This window comes from Phascolarctos cinereus, unplaced genomic scaffold (assembly GCF_003287225.1).
Source record: "Phascolarctos cinereus isolate Bilbo 61053 unplaced genomic scaffold, phaCin_HiC Scaffold_2;HRSCAF=192, whole genome shotgun sequence".
Classification (NCBI taxonomy): Eukaryota; Metazoa; Chordata; class Mammalia; order Diprotodontia; family Phascolarctidae; genus Phascolarctos; species Phascolarctos cinereus.
The window spans coordinates 363,183,542-363,208,007 of record NW_027555625.1 but is presented as its reverse complement, the minus strand read 5'-3'; positions in this window follow the sequence as shown (position 1 = coordinate 363,208,007).

Sequence of the window (24,466 nt, the reverse complement as noted above, 5' to 3'; positions counted from 1 at the left end):
ATAATATCTCTTGTCTCCAAGTAAAGAGGAGAAAAATAGAGAGGGGAAAGGTTTTGTTTACCTCCTTTTGACCTATACCATCAATTCAGACCTCTCTGTTTTTATTTTATTTATTCTCCCTGTCATCACCAGGTAAATGATTAGGAAGTAAAAAGATATGCCAATGGGTGAACATGAGATGGAGGTGACAATGAGTGAACTGGGAACATCGTCTTCTTATCTTCTCTCTTTATAATTACGTACCTCCTCTCTCTACCATACATCATTTCTTTTGAAAAAGCTTGAAACAGTAAGATCATGAATTCAAAGTCAGAGCTGGGACAAACTTTAGACATCATCCAGCCCAACCTTGTGACAGATGAGTGGATTAAGACCCAAAGAAAAGAAATTACTTTCCCAATGTCACAAAAGCTAATTAATGGTAGATCTGGGACTCAAATCCAGTTCTCCTAACTCACTATCCAGTGGAATTTCTTGACACTATGGTGCCACTCAAATGAAATAATGTCTGCCACATACTCTGTAACTGTGAAGTGAGATAGATAGATAGATAGATAGATAGATAGATAGATAGATAGATCCAGATATAGATCTAAGGTTATCTTTATTAATTATAAGAATTTAAAAGAGAAAGAGATTTCCTTATAAGGACAACTTGACAAGGATATACAGAAAGAATTCATGTTTTACGTGATTGATTGATTCAGGTAGGTGTTGAACTTCATAACCTCCATGTTCCTTTCTACCACAAAGGGTCTTTGACTATGATGCTAAGAGTATATGATTCCAGGATGCTGTATTTGTACAGACTTCTCAAAGCTTGGGTTTATAGTTTGATAATTCCAAGATTCTGGGATGTTTTGTTCTAAAATTTTGTAATTCTCTGAAAATCTGCATGGTAAGTTAACTGTGATGTCATCAAGGACAGCAGGGGGAAAGGAGCAATTGTGAAGATCAGCTTTCTTGGAATGTTATGTCCCACAGAGCACAAACAACAAATAAACACACAGGCCAGCAACATGGGCAAAACAGACTGCATAATCCAGGATAAGAAATGTACAAATATCACCACTTCACATCTGCATGCATTCGGAAAACACTAAAGGACATTTTGCTAGCTCTTATTTAATTTATTCACAAGGTCGATTTGGAAACAACGTTCCAAATGTTTTGGAAATACGTCAAGAACATCGTTTTATTTCATGGTATGGCAGGAGCATCTCTTTATATTAGTTTAATATGAATTCAGTAGAATGAAAAAGCTATTGTGATGGCATTGTGCTGGACTAAATAGATAGAATGTTATTATAGTTAAAGGAAAGATTCATAGGTTCCCATTTGCATTTGTGAGTGAGAAGCAGATATGCTCATCTCGTACTTGGCAATTTGGAATCCCAAGAAACCTAACCCTTTTGTGATTTTAATAGCAAATAAGCCCATTACTGTGGAGACAAACAGGCAAGAGAGAATAGACATGTTGGGTCTACTTCTGAGCCATCATCTTCTTGCCACTCCCCCAAGAGAGATGGGGAAGTTTTGGCATCGACAGCAATAGAAGGCCCAGTGTCCCAGAGTAGCTATAGCTTGTGACTTTCAGAATTTTGATTCTAATTTTTATTTACCTATTAAGAAAGAAAGAAAGAAAGAAAGAAAGAAAGAAAGAAAGAAAGAAAGAAAGAAAGAAAGAAAGAGAGAGAGAAAAAAACTCTTGGCCTACTGCCATCTTACCCCTACTGAGTAAAGCAAAGTAGGGGGCAAAAAGTCTCTTCCGGGACCTCATACAGCTTATAATCTGGTAGGAAGAAAAGTAAGGTTCACAAATAATTGTCACGTTATGCTTGGAAGGGGACAGGCCTTAGAGCCCTCTGGTCCAGTTCCAGGGCTACTAGTAATTAACTGTGTGCCCTTAAGCAGATCACTTACATTCTCAGAGATGTAGTTTCTTCATCTGGAAAATGGGGATATATTAATACATATTACATATATCACAACAAAACTGTAGGGGGAGGTAGGTGGTGGGAAAGGAAGTGAATGAAATAAGTATTTATTGCTTACTATATGCCAGGCACTGTGTTAAGCACTTTTACAAATATTATCTCATTTGATCCTCACAGAAACACTGTAAGGTAAGTGTTCTTATTATTCCCATTTTACAGTTGAAGAAACTGAGGCAGACAGGGATATCTGTGATGTGATTATGTGATTTGGCCAGAGTAACACAGGAAGTATCTGAGGCCAGATTTGAACTCTGGGCCTAGCACTCTACTACTGTGCCACCTAGCTCAGTGGATAGATAGAGTATTGGAAATGAAGTCAAGAAGATTTGAGTTCAAATCCCACCTCATACACTTACTAGCTGTGTTATCTTGGGCTAATCATTTAACCTCCCCCGGCAACCTCATTTTCCTCATCCATAAAATGGGGATAATAATACTTCAGCGTGTTGTTTTGAGGAACATATGAGATAACCTATATAAAGCACTTTGCAAACTTCAAAGTGCTATACCCAGGCTAGATGGCATTGGAATTATTATTGCTATGAAGCTTAAATAAGGATGTCTTTAAAGTGCTTTGCACAAGAAAAAAGTGCTAGATAACACATAAGCTACTATTGTTATTATGGACAATAAATTTGTACATTAGGGAACAGATGGGACAGATGCTGCAGATAGACAATGAATACTCACACTCAGGACTTAGAGAATGATGGAATTAGAGCTGGAAGAGACTTTAAAGGCCATTTAGACTAAGTGTCTCATTTTACAGATGAGGTAACCAAGGTCAAGAAATGTCAAGTGAACTGCCCCAGGACACAGAGCTAATAAGTGGCAAACTTGAGATTTGAACCTACATCCTCTGACTCTCAATGCAACCCCTTTTCTACTCTTTGCTCTAACCTAATACTAGAAAGACAGATGATAGATAGAGATACGCACATGCACACAGACACACACACACACACACACACACACACACACACCACGTGCACACACATATGCCATGTCCAAAGAGCTTACCTCCAGATATGCAAAATCACCTGAAGACTTCATTAAAACCCAAAAAGCACCAAGAGCACATACTAACCAGGCTTTATCAGTTAGCACCTGGTAATAAATTATCTTTTCTTGTTCTCTATTTTGTATCAACAACAATGTGATAAGGTAGCCAAAAACATCTTATGAGATCTTAGGCTACATTAATGGAAACCCAGTGTCCAAAGTGAGGGTAGCACTAACTCCTTGTCCTATGCCCTAATTAGTCTATATCTGGGGAATTGTGCTCCATAATGGGGACCACATTTAGGAGTAGTACACCAGAGGAAGGTGACCAACATAGTGAAGGGACTTGAAATTGAGCCTATTGAGATAGGAGGAAAAAAAAAAAAGAAAAGACTGACTTCCCTGGCTTTCTTCAAGTGTCAGCTAAAATCTCATCTTTTACAGGAAGCCTTTCCCAACTCCTCTTAATTCCAGTGCCTTCCCTCTAATAATTATTTCCCATCTATCTTGCATAAAGTTTGTTTGCACATAATTTTTTGCTTGTTATCTCCCCATTAGATTGTGAGGGCAAGGACTTCCTTTTACCTTTCTTTGTATCCCAAGCACAATGCTTATTGAATGGTTATTTGACTTGATAGTTTTTCTCAAATTTCTGAAATGCTGTCACATGCTAGAGAAATCAATTTTATTCAACTTGGTCCCCAGAGGATGGGACTAGAATAAATAGGTTGATTTTAAATTAATATGAGGACAGACTCCCTAACATTAAAAAATGTCCAAAAATAGAACAGTCTGAAGAGTGGGTAATAAGATTCCAGTCACTAGAAGTGTTCAAGCAGATCTAAAATGACTACTTATTTGTCATCAATATCTGCTTCAGATGAGGGTAGGACTAAATGATCTCTTCTAACTTTAAGATCCTAGGAACCTGTACTTAACCAGTATGGGGTCCCCAGGCTAAGAAACAAGCAAGGGGCAATTTGCCCTGATGGGTTCTGACCCAGGAGAGGAGTGAAATGGCCATTGCTTCCTTGAAGGGGCCAGCCTTGAGAGCAAGCCAAAGAGTAGGACAATCTAGTAGCCTGCTTGTGATCAGAGAAAAGAAGAGGATCTAGGTAGGTGTCAACATCTGTGGGAGAGCCCTGGTTACCCTGTGCTAGTCCTGTCTCAGGAGGGAAGACAGGAAGAAAGATAACTTGCAGTATATTTTCAAAACACTCCATTTCAGAGACACAAATAAAAATGTTGCCATTTGTCTATTGTATATAATCCATATTCATGCATAGCAATTAGTTTTGGGTACATTACATATTTGTGATGTCAATGAAATGAAAGTTCATCTTAATTATTGACTCAATGTATAATTAGGATCATAGGATTCAGAGCTGAAAAGGACCAGAGAGATCATCTAATATTGCTCCATAATTTAACTACTGAGGAAAATGAGACCTGTAGACAGAAGTGGCTTCATCAAGGTCACATAAACAAGGAATGACAGGGCCAAGACTAAAACTCAGGTTTTCCAGCTCTTAATCCGGTTCTCTATCCACTACAACTCATTGTCTACTCATTGACTTGATTTCAGAAGAGAAAGGACGAGCTTTAGAATATAATACGAGTTCACATTTCTATGGGGCTTTAAAAGTATACAAAGCAGTTTCCTTAATGAACACCTGTGAATTTGGTAGTGAGAAGCTTATTATCTCTGTTTTACAGAGGAAGAGACTGAGGTAGAGTGGTTTGCCCAAGATTACATAACTAAGAAATGTCAGAATTGGGAATTGGACCCATTTCCTGATTCCAAGTCTAACGTAAAGACCATACGGTAATTCATTTCTGTAAAATACTATAAATTGTGGCAACAAGGAAAAGTTGAAAGACTATGGGGAATAATTTGAGGTTTGGAAAATGTATTCAGTATATATATATATATATATATATATATATATATATATATACATATATGTATATATGTCTGTACTTCAACACTTTAAGGATCTATGATTTCATTTTGAGGGTCTTTCTTCCACCAAAGCAGATCCCAACTCCTTAGAAAGATGGTCTTTATGGGCTATTGTGGCTCCAAAGATTCATCATTACCAACCTCTGGGGACAATTCTCTCCACATCTAACTAGACTGGTCTTTAGACAACAGAGACACAATGCATTGCCAAGTCAACATTTAGTCTTTCCAATTCATTAGTACCTTCTGGGGTTATGTGCTACCAGTACTGCCAGGCAGAATAAACGTCACTCACTATTCTACGTGCCACATAGATACTAGAAGATGTAAATGTAGATTATTAATGAACGCTATTCACATATAAATTAATGTCATGTTTAATTTCACAGCTTCTCTCTGGTAAAGTAGATAGAGAACAGGCTTTTGAGCCAAAGAGATTTTGATTCAAGTCTCTCCTACAGTACATACTGATTACATGACCTTAAGCAAATCACTTAACCTTTCAGGGCTCTAAGCAATTCCCTGAAACTATACATGTTGCAGAGAATGTGCCTACCTGCATTGGTAGAATGTGTTTCCTATCCCCATCTCTAGCCCTGCCAGGATTTCACTGTATCATTGAGTTCCTAGCCCTAATGAACCCTTCCCCTCAATTTGTTTTTACTATATAAAAGTTCTTCATTAATGTTCTCTTCCAATCCAGCCTCATGGTCTGGAGGCAACCTAGGGCTGCTAAATACTTTATCAGTAGATCTTAAACTCTAGCTGGTCCTAACGACCTAAAAATTCTTGTAGTTTGAGTCTGTCAAAAGAATATGTAGGAGTATGAGGACCAGTCTACCTAAATAGAACTAACATAGAGGAACCAATGCATGGAACAGAAGCCTGGGACACTGCATGTCTTCATTCTCACCAAGGAACCCCTCAATTCTGGACCTAGTCATGCATTCTGAATCGAGTTCAGTCCTGCAGGATCCTTGCTGCTTATGAAAAGGGGTCAAGACTTCTTGTTCTCCCATTCTTCTGCTCATTAAATCTCAATCCAGTGTCTCATTTAAAACCTCAGTGCCTTATTTAAAACTTAGGTTCATGTCTAAAGTTTCCCTAAAGGAAGAGTAAAAAGGTACTCAACATACAACATGAATTAGGTGTGCCCCAGGTACTTTACATCCACATACACAATGATAAAACATGAAAAACTATCAGAAGTGTATATTGATCATAAAATTTAAACCAAACAGAAGGCATGTGCTAATTTTTGTTATACCCAGACAACAGGTTTATACTTAAAAACATCTAAACATAAAGCAATTTGTTGTATTATCAATAAGACATTTTACATTTCACCTTGGTTCTGCACTCTCCAAACAATTCTAGGTACATGTCTTCTGGTAAACAACCAGGATTGGGCTAATCACGTTGGCAGCTGTCCTCTCCGATGTAGAACCTTATTCCTCTGCCACTAACCAGCCCTCTTACTGGACCCAACACCTTCAAAATTCCTGAAATCATGAAGTTGTGTGCAGGCACTAACACATCCAATTTGAAGTTGCTCAGGAAAGGAAAAGCAAAGCAGAAAAGATAACCAGGGATTAAGATCAAAACTGACCTGAGTCCATGCTCCGCATGAAGATGATGATGGGATAGGAAGAAAAGGTACAACCCAGACCCTCTCATAAGACTATTTAGAAAAGGAGCTTCCTACTTGCCACTTGGGAGAGTCTAAGCAAGAGTCCATGCCTGAAGCTATCCATTTTTTAAACTGATAAAGCATGTAGCCTCCATGACACTGTCATGAGGCAGAAGAGAGTGGAGGGATCATTCAGGGCTTGCTAAGTCATACTAAAATACCAACTTCCCTCAGTGCTGGTTAAGTATATGGTTACAAGCAGTTCCCACATGACCCACACAGTCAGCAGGAATCAGGAAGGGAAACTGAGCATGCTTCTTGCAATGACCTTCTTTATATAAAGGAGCTCAACAAGGGAAGATTGGCCAATACACACACACACACACACACACACACACACACACACACACACACACACACATGCATATTATATATGAACATACATGTATGAAATCAATAGATAGAAAAGAATTATGCAAATATCTAGGCATTTCTCTAAAACAAACTCCACTGATCTTTTAAAATCTTTTTCCCATTTAATTAAAAAAATGATTAATTTATCGTTGCTAAGTTGATTGAAATTGAAATCTCATAAAAGTCTCCCCTTCACTAAACAATTCCTCAGGTTCCTGAAAAGTGGTACATTGAGAAGACTGCCAAAAAGAAGTGCCATTGCATTAGAAGGAAAGTTATAGCAATCAATCATTAAGTACCAACAGTATGCCAAGCCCTGTATTTGGTGCTGGTAAGTTGCAAAGTCTAGATCAGGGGTGGAGAACCTGAGGCATTGAGGCCACATGTGGCCCTGTAGGTCCTCAAGTGAGGCCCTTTGACTGAATCCAAACTTCATGGAACAAATCCCCTTAATTTGTTCTGCAAAACTTGGACTCAGTCAAAAGGCTGTACCCAAGGACCTAGAAGGCCACATGTGGCTTCAAGGCCACACAGGTTACTTATCCCTGTTTTAGGATATTTGTTTTGGATAACTGACTCTCCCTAGCTTCCTAGCTTCCAAGCCATTTAAATTTTCTGATTATCCATTTCCTCATCTGAAAATGGAAACAAGTACCTCAAAGCATTGTAGTAAAGAAAGAGACAATGTATTTGAAGCGTTTTTAAACCTTAAAAACTCTTTTAAAATGCCAGTTAGCTGTTTGAAGCCTTTGAGATTTCCTTCCCAGTTCTCCACCAGGTTCCTGACATTTGGAGCTTGTTACTGTGCAGGTTTTTTGGTTTGTTTGGGGGAGTTTGGAGGTTTTTCGTTTATTTGCTTGGTGTGTTTTGTTTTGTTTTTTAAACTCATGGCTGGGAGACTGGACAGCAGGGAAAAGAAAGGGAAGAGGTATGATTTCTCAATCAAAGATACCGGGGCTTGACCGAAACCAAATCAACCTAGGTGTTTTTAAAGTATCACAAAAAGAGGCAAAATAAAATTATCTACAAAAGATGAAAGGGCCAGGAAAATGAGGACAAATGTGACAGAGTGGCATAGCTAAGTTAGAATAGGATCAGAAGTAGAAGTACGGATTCTTAGAGCAAACAGAGGCTGGTGAGGAACATTACACTCACTGGATCTGGGCCAACAAAAGAATGGATTAATCATCAACTTATTAAGCACTTACTATGTTGCAAACACTGTCCTACAAATAAATAGTCCCTACCTTCAAAGAGCTTATGCTCTTATGGTGACAATAATAGGTAGAAAAACAGTCTTACACAAGATATTTACAGAGTAGATTCGCGATAGCTTCAGAAAGGAAGGTACTAGCTAGCTGCTGGGCTGGGGGTGGGAGCACTGGAAAATAACTGCAGAAGGTGGGATTTAAGGTGAATATTGAAGGAAACCAGGAATTCTAAGCGGGAGAAATTAGAGCATTTCAGACACAGAGATAGCAGAAAGAGTACCATTTATGAGGAATGCATGGATTCCTCACCGAAGGTGCACAGAAGGGAGCAATGTGTAAGAAGACTAGAAAGATAGGAAGAGGTGAGACTGCGAAGGATTTTAAATATCTAAGAGGAAGATTTATGCATAACTAAATCCTAAGGAGCCACTGGAATTTATTGAAAGGAGGGCAGAGAGGAACACAGGATTATCATGGTCAGACCTACATTTTTGGAAGCTTACTTTGGCAGCTATGTGGAGGATGCATGTGAGTCAGGATGATCTATTAGGAAGCTAGTTTAGTAGTCCAAGTGGGAGGTGATAGGGCATGAACGAAAGTGATATTTGTGTTATTGGAGAAAAGAGGGTGCATATGGGAGATGCTGAGGAGATAGAAATAACCAGATTTTAAAACTGGCTATATGGGGAGAGTGGGAGTGAAAAGTTGTGATTTTGAGGATGAAAAACAGAATAACATTGTCAGTGCAAAAGAGACGATAATAAAGGATGATCAATGATAGAGAGGAGGCAAAACAATTCAAGCTTCATTCTGCTTCCATCTTCTGTTTTCTTTGCCAGGGAGAACTGGCAAAGATAGACCAAAGTGGCTGATAAAATTAAAACCCGAGGTGAGTGATAAATTAGCAAGCTTCCCTTGCTGAGTTCAGTTTACCAGGCCTAGATTAGCTTTGTTGCAGAATACTGAAAGAGCTGGTCATTGTGAGTGCTGAGCCAACTTTAAATAGTTGGCAAGAAAAAGAAAGGTGTTACAGGATGGATGAAATGCAAATACAGATCTGATTTTTTTAAAGGAAGAAAATTGAGTATCAAATTCTGGACCAATGAGTTTGACTTCAATTCCAGGCAAAATCATACAAATTATCTTTAAAAGTATGATTAGAGAACATCTTGAATAGGAAGCAATGACCGTAGAGAGTCAGCATGGCTGACATGTCATACTAGAATAACCTTGTTTCCATTTTTTTTTAACATGGTTAATATACTTGTTGGTCAGAGACTATAATTAACTGATATTTTTATTTTAATAAATTCACACTATTCTTGTGGGAAAAAATAGAGAAATGTGGACTAGAAAATAATATAGTTATACAAAATCAAAATTGGCTAAATGAACAGACTCAAAAACTCATTAGTAGTAGTTTGATGTCAATGTTGAAGTAGAACTCCTCTACTGGAGTTGGTCCTGGGTCCTATACTGTTTCACATTTTTTATCAGTGATTTGGACAAGTGATAGATGAAAGGCATAGACAATATGTTTTTTTTCAAAATTACTCCCACAAAGTGGGGAGGAACAGTTATCACTATATCTTAAAAGTATCTAGTTTGATAGATGCTCAGAAGTAGTTTTCTCCCTCCCCCTTCCTTTCCAGTTTAAAGCCCCTTTGGCTAATTTATAAGACTCCGGGCGAACAGATATTTTTGCCAACCCTTGTTAGGTACCCTCCATCCCTGACCAGGAGTCCTTTACTCTAGATCTCAAGCTGAGGTCCCAAAATACATATCCCATTCTCACATATTATCCTCTTAACCAGGGGTGTTATTTTCCAAAGACTGGCCTTCAATACTGGCACTGCCACTAATTAGTCTTGTGATTTTGAAGAAGTCACTTAATCTCATCAAGCCTTAGTTTCTTCATGTTAAAAAGAATAATAGTAAGGTTAACTATGCCATCCCCCATCCCATTGCCTCCCATAGTTATATGTAGAGCAAAAGACTGAAATTTCTCAGCAAACTACAAAGTATTATTATAAGATCAGATATGAAAACTTCCTGCCCTAATTTTAATTGATCTTATAAAAACAAGAATATATCCGGAATAGGCACTATAGATGGACAATGATTTGGGCCCAGAATTGAGTAGAGAATGTGTTAGATTGTATTTATTATCCATGTGACTGGATATTTCACTGTTTTGGATACAATTTTCTCTTCTTTAACAATGGGGAGTTGGACTTGATGGTCTGTCCGGCCCCTCTAAATCCTCATTTTACATATAGGAAATCAGAGACGCAGTGAGGAGCAGTGACTTTCTAGCAATGACCACTAGTTAAAAAGAGTGCAGCTGTACTATAACAAAAAGGGTACTTGATTTAAAGTCAAGATAACTGCATTTGAGTCTTAATTCTACTACTTATTAACAATATGACCTTGGGCAAGTCACTTCCCCACTACCTTTCAGTTTCCCTATCTGGGTGGTATGGATCATAATACTCACATTGTTTACAGAGTGGTTTTGAGAAAGTATCATAGAAATAAATGAGGTAATGTTAGTGCTAGAGCTGGGGCTACAGCCTAAATCACTGGACCTCACCCCAACTTGGCCCCCCGGGGGGGGGTTGCTCCTAAGTGGGTAATTTGTGTGCCTGTTCCTGAATCTTTGGGGGATACCACTCTCCTCTCTTTTATATTCCTCTCCTTTCCCCAGTTCCATTCTACTCTCATCACCCATCCATTCCCTTTCAAAACCAAGTATAAGACACCAACTTGCTACACCAAGGCAGTGCAAGATTCTTTAATTGTTGCCCTACCCATGTTTCATTTTTAGAATCTATCCTATCTCTCTCTAATCAAAATTTTATACCAATAGCCATGTATTTAATATCTATTATGTGAACAGCATTGTGTTTTCCCCTGGAGGAAAGACAAACCTTAGATGAGACAAGATCCCTGCCTACATAAAAGTTAGAGTCTAAAACACTTAGAATGTAGTGGAAAACACAGAGACTTCAGATTCAGAGGAGCTGTGCTCAAATATCTCTTTGTTACTAATTACCTATGTAACCTTGAGTGAATCACTTAGTCTCTTTGAGCCTCAGTCTCCTTATCTGTAAAACAAAGGAGCTGGACTACAATATGATTATTAAGGTTTCTTAACCCAAAGTAATGACTAATATTGAGAATTTCTAGCTAGTAGGCAGGTAAGAGATGGCCTTCAAATCCCTAACTTTTTTGTTACTCATGCATCTGACTCTGGTTAGTGCAAAAGCCAAGTGTGGGTGCCCAAGAGTTCCTAAAAAGAAGCCCACCCGACCTTGACGACATGGCAGGGTTTTCTCTTCTCCTTCCTCCATTCCCACTGAACCTGCCTGCTCATCAAGGTACCAATGATTTAATAAGGATTGAGGGAGGGGGAGATAGAACCAGAAAAAATAAATACTTAATTGAACTTAAATGATTAATTAAAAATAAAATATTTTAAAAGAATGAATTAAAGGAAATGAGATGAATCTATTTGCATTTTACAGACAATAAAGCACTATAGGCCATATTCATATCATCAGCATTTGTATCAGCATCATTCTCCATAAATAGGAAGCAGAAATGAGCAAACTGTTCATCTTAGGAAATAATGCTAGAAATCTCTAAGCCAACTCCACAAGGTGCTTAATGGGAATGCCCAGATTTAGTTAAAAGGTCCCCAAACTGAATGTCTCTGTCCCCTGTTCCACCAATCATAGAATCCAATGGACTATGTGTTTCTTTTTTCACTAAATCTGTGAGGATTCTCCTATATGGTTGAATTACTACTGCATATCCTTCACACAGTTCATGCTCTCTGTACCATGGAATCTTGTCACTAATAGGAAGTAGGATGCTTGGCAGGCAAGGTAAAAATCCACTGAATGAGCAATTCTTGTAGGGAAAGCAAGAAGTACATAATGAGGACTAGAAAGTAATGGATAATCTCAATTTTTTCAGTAAAATTAGAGGAAAAGTTTCATCTTCTGAGAGGTAGGAACATGCAAGTAGTAGAGGAGCTTTAAGTCAGAGATGGTTTGGAATAGCCATTATCATGAGAGTGACCAAGGTCAAGGAGAGAATGAATGGAAGGATTTCCTTGCAATCCTGAGGGCCTGTTAGATTGTTGTTATGGTTATTGTCTCTTTTTATGTATGTTATATCATCAGTGTAGATGAGGAAAATCCCTTTATCAATGCAGACCAGTAGTTATTTCTCCTGCGACTGAAGTCTTAAATAATTGTTAGAGGGGCAGGTAGGTGGAGCAGTGGATAGAGCTCCGGCCTTGGAGTCAGGAGAACCTCAGTTGAAATCTGGCCTCAGACACTTGACACTTACTGGCTGTATAACCTGGGGCAAGTCACTTAAACCCGATTGCCTCACCAAAAAGCAAAATCAAAAACAAAAAAAGAAAAGAATTGTTAGGGCACTGAGAAATTAAGTGACTGGCTCAGGGTCACACAGTCAGCATGTATCAAAGGCAAGACTTGGAACCAGGATTCTCTGACTCTAAAGCCAGCTCCCTGTTTGTAGTGGACCCAGTCAGCATGTTTTGTGACTTCCTCCAATAGAATTAAACAGTATAAGTAGAGAAGGTAGATGGTGGGAGGTGAACACTTGAAGGCAAGGAGGCAAGGGAGTTCAAAGTGAAGAATGGTGAAAAAAAGAAATAAATAGAAACAAAAAATGAACAAAAACAAAAGAATAGTGCATTGCTGAACTTTGTTTACTGTAGGGTCAAGACATTGAAGGAACTAGAGGCAGGGTGATGATGAGCAGATTTTTAAAAAGATGGATGAGATGAACGGGTAAGAGATTGTGGTCATGGAGGGGAAGTTTTGCGTTTGAGACCATGGAAGCACAAAAGTTTTCATTGATAGTGATAACAAGATGTGGCCATTCTCCCTATACAGGGGTAGCCTAGAAATAGGTCATGGAATTTTAGAGGTTGATGAACTAGGAGTCCAGGTGTCCAAAAAATACTGTTAATGCGAATATCATCTTGATATTAAGGTTAGCAAGGGTAAGGGTCGGAGTCCAAGGGGAGAATGTGATTATGAGTCAGCTACTGAACTGTTCTTCCATGTTTGTGAACTCCAAAATTTCTTTAATATTAATAGCTTAGTGTTTCTATGGCATTTAAAGGTTTACAAGTTAACTGATTTGATCCCCACATCAGTCCAAGGAGGTATGTGTTTTTATCACCCCCCATTTTACAGATGAGGGAACTGAAGAAGACTGGTTAAATGACCTGACCTGGGTTACACAGGTAATAAGTGTCTGAGGCTGGATTTGAATTTGGGTCTTCCTAACTCCAAATCCAGAATACTATCTGGCTGACACTTTCATCAGCCCATATTTCTGTATGTCTTATGACCTCTGCTTCATTCTTCATCCTCACAATGATCTCCGTTTCCTCCACCCCTTTCCCAGGACAGCACTCCTGCACTGTATGAGCCCTTCCCTCTCTCAAACCCATTGGTGAACCAGCTCAATTTTATACTATCTTTTACCCTCAAATCCCTTTTTCCCTTGTCCTATCAATAATCCTTGCCAAATCCCAATCCTGGATTACTCCCACCATCTGACTCCTTTGCTCCTAGTCACAAGCTGCTAAACATAGCTAGAGAAAATCACAAAACTGTGCTGATTGGGTCCACTGAAACATGTGTTACATAATCTCAATTGAGACTTGGCTACATCAAGGTAATCCTTTTGCAATTCCATGATCAATTCACCATCCCACTCACCTCAGCAGCTATTCCAAATCTTTTCATCCCTCCTCAAGGCGATTACTGTACCCACTCTCTCATCTGGGACCTCATTTCATGCTTCACTGAAAAGACTGAAGACGTTAGTCAAACAGTCCCCTCTTCTCCTTTCTATCAAATCTCACATCACTCATATGTTCCTCTACCATCTCCTCCTTCATTCCTATCTCTGATAAAGAGATGGTCCTTGTCCTTGCCAAAGCAAATCCATCCCACCCCATCTTCTCCAAAAGATTTCCCCCACTATTATTCTTTTATCCTACCATTCCTGTTAACTATCACCCAATATTTCTCCTCCACTTTTTGGCTAAATTTCTTGAGAAAGCCATCTCCTCTTCTCATTCATTTCTAAACCCTTTGAAGTCTAGCTTCCAACTTTAACATTCAACTGACACTACCCTATACAAAATTGCCAGTGATTCTTTAATCACCAAATCTGATAGCTTTTTAAATATTGATCCTTTTCAAGCTTTCTCTTTCCTTTGACCTTGTTGATCACCATTTCCTTCTCCTCTAGTTTTTCATGACACTCTTCTCTCCTGGTTCTCTGGCCTTTCTTATCCCTCCTTCTCAGTCCTCCTTGTAGGATTTTCATCCAAATCTTGCCTACTAACCATGGAAGACCCTTAGGACTCTGTCATGGGACCTCTTCTATATTTATGTTATCTCACTTGGTGATCACATCAGCTCTCGTGGGTTCAATAATCATCTCTATGCATATTATTCCAAGATCTACATATCCAAGTCCAGTCTCTCTCCTAAGTTTCAGTCCCACTTGCCTTTTGGGCATCTCAAAGAGTAGGTATCTCAAATTCAACATGTACAAAATAAAATTCATTATTTTTCACTCCAGTGACTGCCCTTTTCTCAACTTTCCTTTTATTGTCAAGAGCACCACCATCCTCCCGCTCATCTAGGTTTAAAATTCAACGTCATCCTCCACACCTCATCCTTTCTCATATGCCGTGTCCAAACTGTTGCCAAGTTCTGTCAGTTCTTCTTTTACAACGTTTCTTATTCACATGCCCTTCTTTCCATTCACACAGCTACCACTCTAGTATAATGGGAGCCATCTCCAGTCATCCTGATCTGTATCTTGCCTCTGGATCCAGGTGGCTCCAGAGAAGAAAGTGAGGCTGGTGACTGCACAGCCCTGCCTCACTTAAATTCAATTCACTTGCAAGTCATGGCATCACCTTCCTTATGTCATGGTCCTCTTTGTGAATGAAGGACAAACAGCCCTAGTATAATCCTTTATTACCTCTGAACTATTGAAGTAGCCTTCTAACTGGTCTCCTTGCCTCCAGTTTCTCCTCCTTTCATTCCGTCTTCCACTCAGCTGCCAAAGTGAGTTTCCTAAAGCATATTTATGACCACATCACCCCCTCTCACACACACACACACACACACACACACACACATACAAGTTCAATAAATTCCAGTTCATTTACTCCAGTGGCACTTTATTATCTCCAGATCAAATATAAACTCTTACACAACTTAACTCTTTCCTACCTTTCCAGTCTCCTTTCACTTTAATCCCTCTCACACACTTGGTGTTCCTCACATACAACATTCCATTGCCCATCTCTATGCAAATGCATTGGCTGAAATGCTCTACCCTCTCACCTCTACCCCTTATGTATTGTCTCCCTTATTAGAATGTGGGTTTCTTAAGACCAAGGACTACTTTGCTTTTTATTTATATCCCTAGTACTTTTCACATAGTAAGTAAGTGCTTAAAAATTGCTTCAATTATCCATTCATCCTTAGCTTCCCTAGCTTCCTTCAAGACTCATCTCAAATCCCACCTTCTGCAGGAAGCCTTTTCCAATCCAGCCTGCTACTCCTATGTTCCTCCTGAGATTACTTTCCATCTACTAAATATCTGGAGTGTCCAAAGTTATTTATGCTGTCTTCCCCATTAGAATATGTGTTCCTGGAGGACAAGGACAGTGTTTTTGCCTTTCTTTATATCCCTCATGCTTAGTCTGGCACACAGTAAAGCACTTAATAAATGTTTGTTGAGTGACTGATTGACTGACTGGACCTGAGTTCCTTTCAGCTCTAAATTTGTAATCTTGTAATGCCTCTCTTGGTCTCGGTTCCATTATGGGCAAAATGAAGGGGTTAGAATAAATGTCTGCAAAGTTCCCTTGTAGTTTTCAATTCTGTGATCCTATATTTCCTTCTAGATTCATTTGAATCTCCACATTTGAAAAGTTTGGTAGGTTTTATCTTGTCTTGTAAAATCCAAGCAAAAAATAAATAAATAAATAAAATCAAGCTCCCCCTGCCCCTCTGCATGCACAAAACCCCCACAATAAAAACCATAAACCCTCCCTGCTGCTCCAATCTGTGGACTCTCATTGAGCTCCTCAGTGAAATACTTCAGTTCCAAAGTAACAATTTCCATTGTTCCAAGTTGCCACAATTCCGTTTTTATTGATGTCATAAAGGAGGTATTTATGAGATGAGGTTATTAAGATCAATAGCATAAATGGAACACCTAATTCTGTCTTTTTCAGAGGGGCACAAAGCATTCTTCTCCTGGAATCTCTGAGAATAAAAAGGTGACTGGATATTGTCAGTTAACCCTAATCCAAATGCAAAGAGCTCACCCTATTAACAATGAGTCGTTTTGTACATGTTTCTTAGATCTTAGACTAGCTTGGCCCTAAGTAGCCTTTATAAAAACGTACAGATTGGAATTCATTGTGTGCCTGGATTTACCACATTTATAACCAGACCTGCAGGCTCGAGTTCTTATTTCATTTTTTTTTAAATCACAGGGAGGAAAGAAGTTCCCTTTTTAAACCCACTGGGGAAAGTAGAGCTGGTTTACCTAATTCCTCTTTTCAGGGAAAATATTTCCAGTGAGGGGAAAAATAGATCAGGGAATATGCCAGTGATGGCTTAGGGCAGCTGTACGTCTCTGCTAAGTATCCTCAGCTCCTTAGAGGCAAAATCTGGGGACAAGGCCTGGCTGGAAGCACCAGGGGTGGGTAGCTTTTCTTTCATTCTTCCAATGGAAAAAGAGAGATTTGGCTGTTTATCTGTATGAGTATCAGGACAAATGCATCATGTAGTAATTATCAAATGTCTATATTTAGACCAATCATGCCGGTATTTAGATAATAACCCAGGCTCATATTTATCAAGTGTGTTTTCTGAGGAAGAAAGAGATCCAGCCATCATTGCTAGGACTGTTTGTTCATATGAAAGCAAACTGGATAAATATGGACAAGAAATACCCTTTTTTTTTCCTATCGCAATTTTGCAAAACTAAATTTGTCTCCCCACCAGGGCTCCTTTGAAATGTTTCAGAAGAAATCATGTGTCATTCGTGAATCATAGTATAAGAGGTGAGAGGGGAAAGAAATTGAATTCTTGCTCACTCATTCTGTCTATAATGGAAAGCATTTTCCTGTTTTTCTTAGTGGTGTCTGAGCACTCATAGATGACAATAATAAAAATAATAATTATTATTATTATTATTATAATTATAATTATTATTATTAAGACTCAGCTTTCAGGAGAGGGTCTAGTCTGTATAGGAAATGATTCTGGTCAAAGTCAGAAAATCTAGATTTGAGTCTCAATTCTAATGCTTCCTAGCTGGGTGAGCCTTGGTAAGTTATTTCTCTTCTTGAATAATAATAATAATAATAATAATAATAGTTCACATGTATATAGTGCTTTAAAGTTGGGAAATGTATTACATACATTATCACATCTGATCCAACAACCTTGTGAGGTTGGTGATATTATGATAATACACTTTTTAGATACAAACATGAAGTGATTTGCTTGGGGTCACATAGCTAGGAAATGATTGGGTTAAGGTTTAAATTCAGATCTTCTTGACTCCAGATCCAGCATTCAATCCACCATGACAACTAGCAGCTTCTTCTAAGTCTCTGCTTCCTCGTCTATAAAATTGGGATAGCAATACCTATTCTAGCTCTCTCACAGGCATTCTTATAGAAAAATGCTTTAATTAAATTAATTAAATGACTTAATTAATAAATTTAATTAATAGAATAATAAATAAATTTAATTAAATAAATTAAAAAACTTTTCATTACTATAGAAGTGTGATATATTTCTATTGAACTAGAGGTCAACTCCACTACAAGATAACAGTAATAATAATAATACCCTTTATATAGGTAGCACTTGAGAACGTGATAAAGTATTTTACATACATTATACCATTGGATCCTCACAACAATCCTATGAGAGGATAGTTATTATTATTACTTCTTTCTTAAAATTGAGAATACTGAGGTTCAGAGGGGTTAAATGACTTGCAGGGTCTTAGCTAATAATTGCCTGAGTCAGGATTTGAACCCTGGTCTCTTGACTCTAAGTCCATCACTATTGGAAAGTATGTCATATTATCTCATAGATCATGCTCGGTTTGTGAAGATCTCATGCATTCCTCCAACAACTCTTTAAAGAACAATGTAGTTACTTTATCTTCAGATCCATATTCTCTTCCTCCTACTTCCTTCCCTCCTTCACGAATCGAAAAAGCAAGAAATACAAAACCCCAATCACAAACATGTATAGTCAAGCAGAACAAACTCCCATATTAGCCATGCGTCTCATTCTGTACTCTGAGTCCATCACCTCTCTATCTATACAAGGGTCCTCTGGAATTGTGGTTGATCATTGTGTTGATTAGAGTTCCTAAGACTTTTAAAGTTATCTTTACAATATTGTTGTTATTATATAAATTGTTCTACTAGTTCTGTTCACTTTGCATCAGCTCATTCAACTCTTTCTTGGCGTCATAGTATTCCATCACATTCATAGGTATTCATAGACATTTAATCATTCTCCAACTGATGGGCATCCCCTTAAGGTTTTAATTCTCTGCCACCACAAAAAAAAAAAAGGCCGTTATGAACCAACATCTCCTAAATACTTACTTTGTAGATGTTTGAGCATTGTTCTAGATGATAGAAGAGAGAAAAGTTTAGATAAAAATATCCTCTACTCAAGGAGCCATTTAAGTAAGGAAGAAAGGAGCGTACAGATAATTATAATACAGAAGTGATTTGAAGAAGGAAAAAGCAAAGTATTATGTGATATCCCTAAAAGATTGATAGTAATTTATTGTGTAAAGAGGGAAAAAATTACATTCCAAGCAAAGAAAAGAATGTAACCAAAGATGGATTCAGGAAAGTGAAGAAGTTACTCAGGGAACAAAAAAGTAGCATAACTTGGCAGTAATTTAAGGAGAATGGAGGGAAATAATATTAAGAAAAGGGAAGATTGTACCAGATTATGAGAGGCCTTGAATATCAGGAAAATAAATTCAAATTATACCTGATAGAAAATGGGTGGCTAGAGAAGATCTCTGAGCAGAGGAGTAGCATGGTTAGATCAATGTATGAAATGTTACCCTGTGAACAGTCACTCCCAAATTTTTAAAGTTTATGAGTTGTTTCTGTTTTATTTTCAGTTAAATGTATGACCAGATAAGTCTAATCCCAGATGTAATCAAAGAGAAATTAACACAGATTTATCTGTGGTAGGGACAATTTTCTTGCTGATATTCAGCCTGAAACTAGGTTTGACATCAGAAAACATGGCTTTCAGAAGACCCAGGCAGACCTCAGGATTGAGGTTACCAGTATAGAAAACTCAGTAATTCAAAAGCATGACAAGTCATACCAAATTGTTTAATGCTATCAAAAATCAAATTAACAGAACTACAGTGTCCAGAAGGAAGTGATAATCTTAATGAAGACTTAATGAAGATAATGTTTCCTTGTAAGACTACATCCAGGATATTGTGTTTATTTCCAGATATTACAATTTAAGGAATGATGTTAACAAATAGCCCTACTCCTGGAGTATTGTTAGAGTCTATAGTGAAAGAAAAATAATGACATGCTTGGGGTCAGACCCCCAGACTGAACCCAGGATTTCTGAGTTCCAAATCCTTTGTAGCCCTGGGCCACACATTACACATAAATTATTTCATTTGATCCTTATAACATCCCTGAGAGATGTAATTTGCCCCTAGTAATTGTTAGAGGTAAGATTTGAATTCAAGTTTCTCCTAACACTCTCTCTTTCACCAGTTCCTCACTGCATATCTTACTGAGAAGATACAGGTCATCTATCACTTTATCATTTTTTTCACTAAGTCCCTTCTTCACCTGTCAGAACTTTTCTGATTCCTTGTCAACTGTTCCTCTCCTATAGCCTCAGTGGAAGAGGTTGATCTTAGCCTTCCCAAGGTTAACCCTTCTACCTCAACCCTCAATCTCATCCCCTATTGTCTCCTCAGATCACTAATCACCCCTTATCTCTTAAACACCTTTATTCTCTCCCTCTCTGATGGCTCCTATTTCTGGCTTACAAGCATGTTCAGGTCTTCTCGGTTCAAAGTCAATCTCCTTCTTATACTACCATTCTTTCAAAATATTACTGCCTCCACCATTTCACCATTTATTCATTCTTCAGCCCCTTGAAGTCTGTCTTCAGTCTCCAAAATCGACTAAAACCACTGTAACTATTCTATTTCAAGCCCTCACCACCCCTAGCCTAAACTATTATAACTGCCTTTTAACTGGTCTTCATTTGACCAGGCACTCCATCTCTTTTGAATTGTCTTCCATATTGTTGATGAACCAGCAAAAGAAACTGAATTATAGCCAAACAGGTAAAATAGAGGAGAAAGGGGAGAGGCTGGAGGCAAAGAAATCAATTAAGAGGGTACTAGAGTAATCTAGGGCAGATGTGATGAAGACATGAACTAGGGTATAATGATATGAGTGAAAATAAGGGGATAAATGTGGGAAATGTTTACAGAAGTAGAATTGACAACTTTGCAACTGATTGGATATGAGAATGAGAAAGGTAGAAGGAAGAGTTGAGGTTGTTGTCTAGGTTACAAACCTGCGTGACTGAAAGGATGGTGGTTTTTCTCAACACAAAGTAGTTAGGAAAGTTGGGTTTCATGGAGAATTTAATGAGTTTTGTTTTTAAAATACTAAGCCTGAGGTGCCTATGGAACACTTAGGTGGACATATCCCAGGAAAAAGTTGGTCAGGTGGAACTAGAATTTAGGAACGAAATGAGTAGTAGTTATGTAAATTTGGGAGTCTTGTGCATTGAAGTAATAGTTGAACATATGACAGCTGACAAGTTTGCCAAGAGAAAAAGGAAGTACCTAAAGCGAATAGGGCCCAGGATAAAGCCCTGGGGTGTATCAATTCATTGAAGTTAGGACATGGATGATGATATAGCAAAGCAGACTGAAAAGGAATGGTCAGACATTTAGGAAGGGAACCAGGTCAGGCAGGTAGCAAGGAATGAATATTGTTACCAAAAAAAAAAAAAACTCAAAGAAGAGAGCTTTCAAGAACAAGAGATGATCAGCAATCTCAAATGCTGAAGGGAGCTACAAAAGGAGTAGGACTAAGGAAAGACCTTTGGATTTAGCAGTTAAGAAATCATCAGTAACCTTGGAATTGAGTGGTGGGATTGCAAAACATACTGCAGCATGAATAGGTAGGAGCAAATAGATGCAATAAATGTAGAAAATGTGTTCTCAGAGTTTGGCTAGAAAGAGGGGAGAGATACAGGGCAATAACTTTCAGTCATGGAAGAATTAAGTAAAGCCTTTTGAAGAATGAGGATATTTGAAAACAACAAGGAGAGAAGCCAATGGAAAAAGACTTAATATGAGAGAGAGAGAGAGAGAGTATGATGGAAGGGACAAGTTCCTACAGGTAATAGGAAGGGATTGGAGTGAACGCACAAGTCGAGGACTGGCTCAGCCTTCCTCTCTGTAAAACTAGGAGATTCAAATAGATAATCTCTGAAGTTCCTCCTAGCTCTAATATTCTGTGTTCTATTATGCTAAGATCACTTAGAATCTCTACTCAGACCACCCTCCCCAAAGGTAGAATCAAAGTCCTTATATCATTATCTAAACTTCATTTTCTTTTCCTTGCGGTATTCAAGCTAACAAGACCAGAGAACCCAAGAACAAACAACTTGCATTTTTAAACCTCCCAAAATCCAGTTGAAGAAAAATAACATAACTCCTTATATCAGTGAAGAGTAAGTGGCTTCTCTGATAAAGTGCTGGTCAGTCTTGTCAAAGGCCACCTGGATGTCAACTCCAATGGGATCTCAAAGGCATATTGTGGATAAACTTTTATCTAGTCACTGTGCCTTCTCAACTTCTCATTTCCATCACCTTAAGAGTTTCCTGGCAGAACAGCTCCGAGTTCTAGGGGAATGGGCTTCCTTTTATGAAGGGAAAGCTCTTCTGTGCCCTGAGTGGAAAAGAATTATTATATGCAGGAGGCAAAGTGCCATTAGATGAAACATTACAGGAAGGGAACTGCCATCAATTGTCATTAATACATCTTTTATCAGAGGTACTTTAGGGATCAGCAATGTGAACCTGGAAATAGCATTCTCATTTCAATCTTGTAAATGTCTTGAATGATCGGATCATTCCTTTATGACCCCCTTGCCCAACTGTTCCTCTTAAAGACTCCCTGGGTAAATTTCTTATGGTTGCTTATATCTCACTTGGTTAGAACACAAGAGACCACAAGTATAGAATTGCAGAGCTGGGCAGTACCTGAGGAAAAATAGACAAGTCCACCTTGTAGGGCTGTCTTTAATTATCTTTAGGAGCTGCCTCCTGCACCACTTCTTACCTAATCAGTTACCAAGTCTTATAAATTCTACCTACAGAATATTTCAGGCAGGTATCACTAGTATTCTACTCCCACTGCCATCTGGTACAGGCTCTCTTCTCCACTCTCCTGCACCACTGCAATAGCCTTCTAATGGGTCTTCTCACATATACTCCCCTTCCCATTCCCCCCACACACGCTGAGACACTGAGAAAACTAATCTCACATATTTATAAATCTTGTCATGTCATGTTCATTCACTCAAAAGTCTGTAGTGGCTATATATTGTCTTGTACATTGATACTATTTGACTTTTTAGTCTAATTACTTGCCGATCCCTCCATATATTTTATACTCCAGGCAAACTGCACTGGTCGCCATCCTCCTTACAAATCGTATGCTCTTCCTCCTGTCATGTAACTTTAATCATACTATATGCCCTAGACCTTGCTCTATTACTCCTTTGCCTGTTGAATCATTTCCCAAACTTGAAAGACTAACTCAGATACCATCTCTTCCAAGATGCCTTCCCAGATTCCACTAATCAGTAACATCCACTTCACTCCTCAACCTTGTAACTCACAAAGTAATTTGCTTATTATTTCTATGTAGTCAGCATTATCAATGAGTATAATATTATATGAGAGTGTGTGTGTGTGTATACATATATATACACATACATACATACATATGTGTATATATATATACACACATACATACATACATATGTGTATATATAATACATATATATATATATATATATATATATATATATATATATATATATATTATATATGGAGAGAGAGAGAGAGAGAGAGAGAAAGAGAGAGAGAGAGAGAGGGAGAGAGAGAGAGAGAGAGGGAGAGAGAGAGAGAGAGGAGAGAGAGAGAGGGAGAGAGAAGAGAGAGAGAGAGAGAGACAGTATTGAGCATAACAGCATATGGGAACAATCCCCATGCAAATCTATAAGTTCTATCTGTTCAGGTACCATATCTTGTCTAACACAGTAAATTCCTCCAGTCCCAAACACTCTGTTTTTCATACAGTAAATATTTGTTAAATTTAAATGAACATCTTTCATAACATTCCTAACAAATAGTCACCCAACTTTCTTTGGAAAAGCCCTCATGGGGAGAATCTTAGAACCCGAGAAAGCCTCAGTCTGGTCTATACTTCATTTTTATAGTCAGAGAAGCCACATCCAGAGGGCCTGAGCATCTTCTCATGGCCACACAATAATACTAATAATTTGTATTTGTGTATAGTACTTTATAATTTCAACAAATGTTGGTTGTTATTCAGTTGTGTCCAACTCTTTGTGATCCTGTTTGGGTTTTTTTTGGCAAAGATACTAGGGTCATTTGTCCTTTCCTTCTCCAGCTCATTTTACAGATGAGGAAACTGAGGCAAATATGGTTATGTGACTTGCTCAGGGTTACACAGCTAATAAGCATCTTAGGCCAGATTTGAACTCAGGTATTCCAACTCCAGGTCTAGCACTCTATCCCCTGTACTACCTAGCTGCCTCAAAACATATTACACAGATGATCTTATTTGGTCTTCACAACAGCCCTAACAATGTAAACAGTACAAGTATCAATAATAAGAATAAAAATAATAGTCAAGTCTTCTGCTTCTGGGAGCCAAGATGGCGGAGTGAAAAGGTAGTCGCTCTCACTCTCCCCTATCAACCTCTGGAAACCCAGAAAATATCACCCCCCCCAAAAAAAAACCCTGGAACACCTGAACTAGAAGAAAGATGAGGAGAAGCAGTACAGT